The sequence below is a fragment of the Cricetulus griseus genome, chromosome 4, assembly GCF_003668045.3.
Source record: "Cricetulus griseus strain 17A/GY chromosome 4, alternate assembly CriGri-PICRH-1.0, whole genome shotgun sequence".
In the NCBI taxonomy this organism is placed as follows: domain Eukaryota; kingdom Metazoa; phylum Chordata; class Mammalia; order Rodentia; family Cricetidae; genus Cricetulus; species Cricetulus griseus.
The window spans coordinates 143,703,343-143,711,484 of NC_048597.1; the positions used below are offsets into that span (position 1 = coordinate 143,703,343).

The window sequence follows — 8,142 nt, forward strand, 5'->3', positions numbered from 1 at the left end:
GGTCATCTTTATTTTAGGATAGTAGAATTGTCCATGCTTCAAAATGGAAGAAATTCATTGACAAATAAAAATAAGCTGGATATGGTTGTACACGCCTGTAGTCCTAGCTCGTGGGAGGCTGCAACAGAAGGATGTAAGTTCAAGGCTAGTCTGTGCTACACAGGAAGACCTTGTTTTTTTGGTTTTGGTTTTGTTTTGTTTTTGTTTTGTTTTTTTTTGAAAGAAAGAGAGAGAGGAAGGAAGGAAGGAAGGAAGGAAGGAAGGAAGGAAGGAAGAAGGAAGAAGGAAGGAAACCACCCACTCACGGACCCCGGACCTCGGCGCTCAGGCTCGCACAGCCGCCATGAGTTACATCAATCTGCCCACCGTGCTGGCCGGCTCCCCCAGCAAGACCCGGGGGCAGATCCAGGTGATCCTCAGACCCATGTTCTCAGGGAAAAGCACCGAGCTCATGAGGAGAGTCCGGCGCTTTCAGATCGTCCAGAACAAATGCCTGGTCATCAAGTATGCCAAAGACACGCGCTATAAGCAGCAGCTTCTCCACACATGACCGGAACACCATGGATGCCCTGCCGGCCTGCCTGCTCCGAGATGTGGCCCAAGAGGCCCTGGATGTGGCTGTCACTGGCATCGATGAAGAGCAGTTTTTCCCTGACATCGTGGAATTCTGTGAAGTGATGGCCAATGCAGGCAAGACAGTGAGTGATAGTGGCAGCACTAGACAGAACTTTCCAGAGAAAGGTGGAGGTGATTGGTGGAGCAGACAAGTACCACTCGGTGTGCCGCGTGTGTTACTTTAAGAAGTCCTCGGTCCAGCCTGCTGGGCCAGACAACAAAGAGAACTGCCCGGTGCTGGGACAGCCTGGAGAGGCCTCAGCTGTCAGGAAGCTCTTCGCCCCTCAGCAAGTCCTACAGCACAACTCCACCAACTGAGAGGACCTGGGACCTGCCAGCTCCTACCCCAGGTTGGAATCTCAGAGAGCAGAGGAAGGCCTGGGACTGCCGTGCCTGATGGACAATTTGCCCTGGATAGGCTCATCCGCTCGTCACAGCCTTTTTTAGTTCCTTTCTTGGTTGCTGAGATGCTTTAACCCAGACTAGAGCCAGCGCTGCCTGGTGGTTAGGGTTTGACATCCAGCCAGAGGTGAGGACAAAACCACAGGGTGTTGTGACATTGGAGGTGCTGGCTTCTTCCTTCTTGGTGGCTTTCAGTCTCGCGGGCCCCGCCCCCTAGCAAGGCTTCAGCCTTCACAACCCTCACTATGTGCTGAAGCTTGACCCACAATGGCTCGCTCCTAGGGCTGTCTTTCCACAGTGGTGCTGTTCTTGCCCAACTCAGAGCCCCAAGACTTAGGACTCTTGGTGAGAGCCTGTGCTTCTTGTGCTATAGTGTAAAATGAATAATTAATAATATTAAAGTTTGCTAATTGAAAAAAAAAGAAAGAAAGAAAGAAGGAAACCAGGCAGTGGTGGCACATGCCTTTAATTCCAGCACTCAGGAGGCAGAGGAGAGTGGATCTCCAGGTTCAAGGCCAGACTGGTCTACATAGTGCTACATAGATTAAAAAAATATATTTAAAAAAAGAAATCCCAAAACTGGATGTGGTGGTATACCAGTTTAACCCCAGCACTTGGGAGAGAGAGGCAGACAGATTTCTATGAATTTGAAGCCAGCATGATCTACATAGAGAGTTCCAGGGACCCCAATATTTTTCCTCTTTGCATATTGTGTTATTACTTCCTTGTTCTTTTAAATACTTATTTTCTGCTCTTCTATGACTGATCATGATTGATATTAATATAATCGAAAAATAATGAGTCCACTGTACATGCCTGTTATCCTAGACCATGGAAGCCGAGCTAGGAAGACAATACGTTTGAAAACAGCCTGAGCTACACAATGAGTTCTCAGCCAGCTGAGCAACATGATGAGATGTTATCCCAAAACACTAAGATAAATAGACTTATTTGGTTCCATCTTGTTACTTTCACATTGATCCTTTAAGTACAGATGTAGATAGAAATTGAAGATGCTCTTGGTCATTTGTTTTTTTTTGCTTGTTTGTTTGTTTGTTTGTTTTGAGATAGGGTTTCTTTGTGTAGCCCTGGTTGTCCTTGAACTAGATCTATAGACCAGGCTGGCCTCAAACTCACAGAGATCCACCTGCCTCTGCCTCCCAAGTGCTGGGATCAAAGGCATGTGCCATCAATGCACAGCAAAAATTTATATATCCATGCATGAGTTTATCTGTAAAACTATCATTACAATACCTACTTCTAATGAGATTCATAGTAAATACCATATAAGAAAGTAGCTAGAAGGTGCTAAGGACACTAATTAGCATATATTTAGCAACAAATACCAACCACCATTAATATTATTAACTATTACTAACTCAGTAGGCATTTCCATTGTGGAGTGATGCCCTACTAGAGAAGGCCCTCTAAAATTTCCACATTTGACAAAGGTTTGCACTAGATGTATATTTAGTGTTGCCATTTACTATCAAAGATCTATTATTAAAAAAAAAATGTGTTATCTCAGGCCGGCCTGGAACTCCAGGATCTTCCTGCCTGTCTCCTTCAGCAAATCCTACTGGCCTGCACCACCAGAACTCACTTGGTCATTTTTTTTTAAAAAAGTCATTGTTGTAGTTGGGCATGGTGACACAGGGACATAGTTCCAGTACTTAGGATGCTGAGGCAGGAGAGGATTGTAAAGCCACCTTTTGTCACTGAAAACAACTGTATGTGGGTTAAAATGAATTTAGGGTAAAAACAGTGAGGGGGTGGGCTAGACAGAAGGCTCAGTGGTTAAAGTATGTATTGTCTTTTAAAAAAGTCATGATACAGTTGCTGGTTATTGAGTCATTTGTACTAGTCTGTCTTTTTATATGTCAATTAATTGTCTGCTCTGATTAACATGAAACAGAGTATCATGTGTGAGAGGTAGAAAGTTGAGGGAAGATTGGAAAGAAGTGAGCTTGCCATGCTCTTGAGGAGGTCGACAAACAGGATAAAAGCAACTGGCCAAGGATGCTAGAGAGCCTATGAATGCTTGGGGCAGACTATTAGGATACTTATAGGTAACCCCAAGAAACATGCAGTTGTTGGGCTCCCCATAAACAGTTTGCCTCAGAAAACAAATTCACTTTGTTCAAGGAAAGAATGCATGAGTGGAAAGATAATTCAGGGCTCTTAAATCAAGTTCAAATGCTTGTTATGGAGCTTGTAACCCATGGGAAAAGACCAAGACTCAAATATGGACTTTAATTAATTAAATTTCTTGAAATTGCTAGCAGGACAACAATCTCTAGGCCAAACTTGAGATTGCAGGGTGAAGGGGGGGTGGTGAGAGAAGGGTTTTTAAAGGTGAAAAACTACAAGAAGATCTTGAATGTCTGCACAAACTATTGGAGGCTGTTCAGCTCCGCCAAGGTTAGGTAGTCAAGGCAACCTCAAAATAGTCCTTGACTGCTTCATGAGCAGGTTACAGAAGCCAAAGAGGCAGTTAGTCAGACCATAACAAGTAGATGGTCACGGCTGTACATTTCTGGGTGGAAGTCACTCAGTCAAGATTACTGGGAACATATCTACAACGGACAAGAGGGAGAGACAGTGGGGACCAAGATGGATGCCTAGTATAAAATGGAGTTTCTTTAGCCATCACATGTTTTTAGAATTTCCACTGAGCTGGGCAGTAGTGGCCCAAGTTTTTAATTCCAGCACACAAGAGGCAGAGAAAGGCAGATCTCTGAATTCGAGGCCAGCCTGGTCTACTGAGTGAGTTCCAGGACACCCAAGACTATACAGAGAAACCCTGTCTCAAGACGACAGAAAGAAAACGGCATCATGGATCATAGTGGGGCTCAGCTTTGACTTCATCATGTTAACAGCCGAACAAACTGAATCCCAGAGACTTTGAGTAACACCATGTCATAGTTCAAATGTGAATTATCCCCACAAGCTGGTATGTTTAAACACTTGATTGAACACTATTTTGGAAGCTTGTGGATCCTTTTATAGGTTAGGCCAAGTGGAAGGACTTGGGTTATTTGGGAAGTGGGGAAAGTAGGCCTGAGGGTTATAGTCCAACCCAGCTTCTGCCTCCTCATTGGTTCCTCCTTACTACTCTTACAGATCTGTGTGAGCCCTTATTTCTAGTTCTCTGGATAAGAGACCAAGAACATGGAAATACCTAGCCCTGGTTCTGACCTGAGCTCAAGAGCTAGCTGGAGCTTCCCAAACCAATGTCATTATTGTCCCAGAATCCCATATTTTATCTGTTTGGTTTGATTATCTAGCTGCAAGCCCAGTTACTTCTCTTCTTAATCTTCTCTACCTCACTGTGCTGGCTTTGTTATTGTTGCTATTGTTTTATTTACAAGAACACATTTTAGAGCTGGGTGTGTTGGCATGTGTTTTTAATCAGAGCACTTGGGAAGCAAAGGTAGATAGGCAGATTTCTGTGAGTTCAAGGCCAGTCTGGTCTACATATTGAATTCCAGGACAATCAGACATTGTCCCACCCCCTAAAAAAGATGGATGGATTTTATTTTTAAATTATATGCATAAAATCTACCATCTATCCACCTACTATCTATCTATCTATCTATCTATCTATCTATCTATCTATCTATTCTTGTGTGTGAGTATGTAATTGTGAGTACAAGCTGGCTATAGATTACAAAAGAGGGTGTCAGATCCCCATGATCTGGAGTTACAAGTGGTTTTGAGCCATCTGATGTGGGTGCTAGGAAAAAACAAAACAAAACAAAACTCAGGTCCTTTGCAAAAGCAATCTGTCTTAGTATTTCTATTGCTGTGAAGAGACACCATGACCATGACAACTCTTATAAAGGAAACATTTATTAATGTGGTGGCTTACAATTGCAGAGGTTTAGTCTATTATCATCATGGTGGGGAGCATGGTGGTGTGCAGACTGACATATTGCTGGCTATGTCTTGATTAGAAGGCAACAGGAAGGGGACTGAGACACTGGGTGTGATTTGACCATATATGAGACCTCAAAGCCCACCTCCACAGTGACATACTTACTCCAACAAAGCCATACCTCCTAATAGTGCCACTCCCTATAGGATTATGGAGACCGATTACATTCAAACTACCACACAATCCATGCTCTTAACCACTTGAGCCATCACTCCAGCCTGCCCTCTTGTTGTATTTACCTAATATTCATTTGAATTTACACACTTGTTTTTGCTGTAACACAGGATGGCTTCACAGTCCTCCCACCTCAGCCTCCTAAGAGCTGGGACTACATCCCTGTGCCACCATGCCCAACTACAACAATGGCTTAAAAAAGTGACTAGGAGCATCATCACTATCTATATCCGTACTTGAAGGACAGACAGTATTTTATTAAACACCAAATCTATGTGTGGGGAGACAAAAGAAACTAAAATTTGGGAATTTAGAATCTTCATGACTCTGGACACTTGTGAAAAAACAGCTTCAGGCTCCTTAGCAGTTGTGACTGGTATTCCTCTCAGCAATATATTCCACATTTCTCCTAAGCTTGACAGAAGCCAGTACTGACTGACGTTCACTGGACAACCTTTCCTGGATGGTAGTGAGTGAAGCTTTCTGAACACTTTGAATCCTCTTTAGCTCCTGGACCAGCAGTAACAGCATTACCCTGAACTTTATTAGAAGTGCAAATGTCTAAATCTTAGCCTAGGTGTTTTGAATCACAGTCCACGTTTTTTTGTTTTGTTTTTTGACACTCTGTAACAGTCCTGGCTATCCTAAAACTGGCTTTGTAGACCAGGTTGTCCCTTAACTCAAAAAAATCTGCCTGTCTCTGCCTCCAGAGTGCTGGGATTAAAGACATGTGCCATTGACACTTGGCTCTCAGCCTACTTTGGGGGGGGGGCGGGGGGACGGGGTTCAAGGCAGGGTTTCTCTGTGGCTTTGGATGCTGTCCTGGAACTAGCTCTTGTAGACCAGGCTGGTCTCGAACTCACAGAGATCCGCCTTCCTCAGCCTCCTGAGTGCTGGGATTAAAGGAGTGTGCCACCACCGCCTGGTTCAACCTAGATTTTAAACAGGGTTCCCACATGACGATGCTATTCAAACTAAAACTTGGAAGCTAGCACTTGCCTAGCATGCACAAAAGCCCTGGGTTTAAACCCAGATATCGAAAAAGGAATGAAAGTTAGGCTGAAAGTGATGACAAGTCCCTATAATCCCAGCATTTGGGAGGTGGAAGTGTGTTGTGGAATATTCCTTTAATTACATAAAGATGTGTTACATTTGTTTATGTTGTAGAACATTACTTTAACTATGTAAAGGTGTGTTGCATCTGTTTATGCTGTATTTTGTTTAATTATGTAAAAATGTGTTGCTGTTTCACCTTTCCTGCCTAAGGCACCTGATTGATCTAATAAAAAGCTGAAAAGCCAATAGCTAGGAAGCAGAGGGATAGGTGGGACTGGCAGGCAGAGAGAATTAGTCGGGGGAGAAATACAGGCTTGAGGAAGGAGGGAGAAAGAGAGGAAGAAGTGTGGGGCCAGAAGCCAGGCAGCAGCTGACAGAGTAGGGCATATAGAATGGTGGAAAGGTTTAAAAAAAAAAAAAAAAAACCTGAAGCAAAATGTAGATGAAGAGAAACCGGTTAAATTAAGAATTAAGTTATAACAGCCGGCATAAGATAACGCCAAGCATTTACAACTAATAATTAAAACTCTGTGTCGTGATTTGGGAGCTGCTACAGAGGTGTGTGACCAGGAGTTGAAAGTCATCCTTAACTTTAACAGGACAGCATGGGTTACATAAAACTAAACAACTAGCCCACTCCCTTCACCCAGAAAAGGAAAAAAGAGAGGAAGGAAGAAAAAATTGTTTTGCTGCATTAAGTTTACAGAGCTGGGCAGTAGTGATAGCAGCACATGGGAGGTATAGGCAGGAGGATCTCTGTGAGTTCAAGGCCAGCCTGATCTACATAGTGAATTCCAGGACAGCCAGGACTACAGAGAGAAACCTTGTCTAAAAAACAAACAAACAAACAAACAAAGCACACACACACACCACACACACAAAAAAAAAAAAAAAAAAAAAAAAAAAGAAGACAAGAAAGCTTTCAGAGCCAGGCATGGTGATACATGCTTATAATCCAACATTCTGGAGTCTGAGGCAAAAGGACTCTAAATCCAAGGTTTCTATAGGTTACATAGATAGACACCCTCCCACCACAACAAAAACAAGCAGGGCTGGCAAGTTGTCAGTCTGCAAAGGTGCTTGCTGCACCATCTTGATGATCTAAGTGGGATCCTTGAAACCCCTGTGAAGGTGGAGAGAAGTGACTCCACAGGTTGTCCTTTGACCCGCACAGGAGCATCGTGGCATGTGCACTGTCTGCCTCTACACATCACACAAACACACACCCCACCACCACCATCACAAATAAAGTTTGAAAGACAAATCCTGAAACACACATACACACATACCCACGCCAAAAACAAAACAAAAAATCCCGAGCATCTTGGGACTTCAACACAGAAGTCCTGTCTATGACTTCCGTATGATAATCATCTTTACGGGGTCCTAGATGTCTTAGAGACTATGCTAGAAAGTATGAAGCCACTCATTAGAAGAAGTATACACTTGACCTCGAACATCATATTTTCTGTAGGTTTTAGAGGGATTCAAAGTTTGACCTCAGGCAAGAGGCTTATTTTCTTCACTTTTGAACTTAGACATATTGCTTACGGATGGATTTTATGACTAGGTACTGAACACAAGTTGTTGAGATGCTTATATATGTGATTTTTGGTGAAGAAACAAATAAAACTAAAGATATTTTCTATAAAGACCTACTCCCCAAAATTAGTTTTTTTCCTCCTTTCTTCCTTCTTTTCTTTCTTTCTTTCTTTCTTTCTTTCTTCCTTTCTTCCTTTGTGTTAGTGATTAATGTTTCTTTCTGGTTAAAAATTTTTTTATTAAGTAAAAAAATTGAATTGTGTCATATTGCAATTTGAAAACAAAGACTTTTGCTTAGCTCTCAAGTTTTCTGAGGGTTATTTTAATGTGATCAAGAAACATACAATTCAGAGCATGTTTGCTTTCGGCAACCACGAGGGTAAAGTAAATAACAAAAGCTGTTAAGAAGAAAAGAA

At 42.6% G+C, this 8,142-nt stretch overlaps 1 pseudogene; it reads left to right on the forward strand.

The window, feature by feature from the left end:
• Nucleotides 1-311: 311 nt before the first annotated feature.
• On the forward strand, nt 312-978 carry LOC100755810 (annotated as a pseudogene).
• Nucleotides 979-8,142: the final 7,164 nt, after the last annotated feature.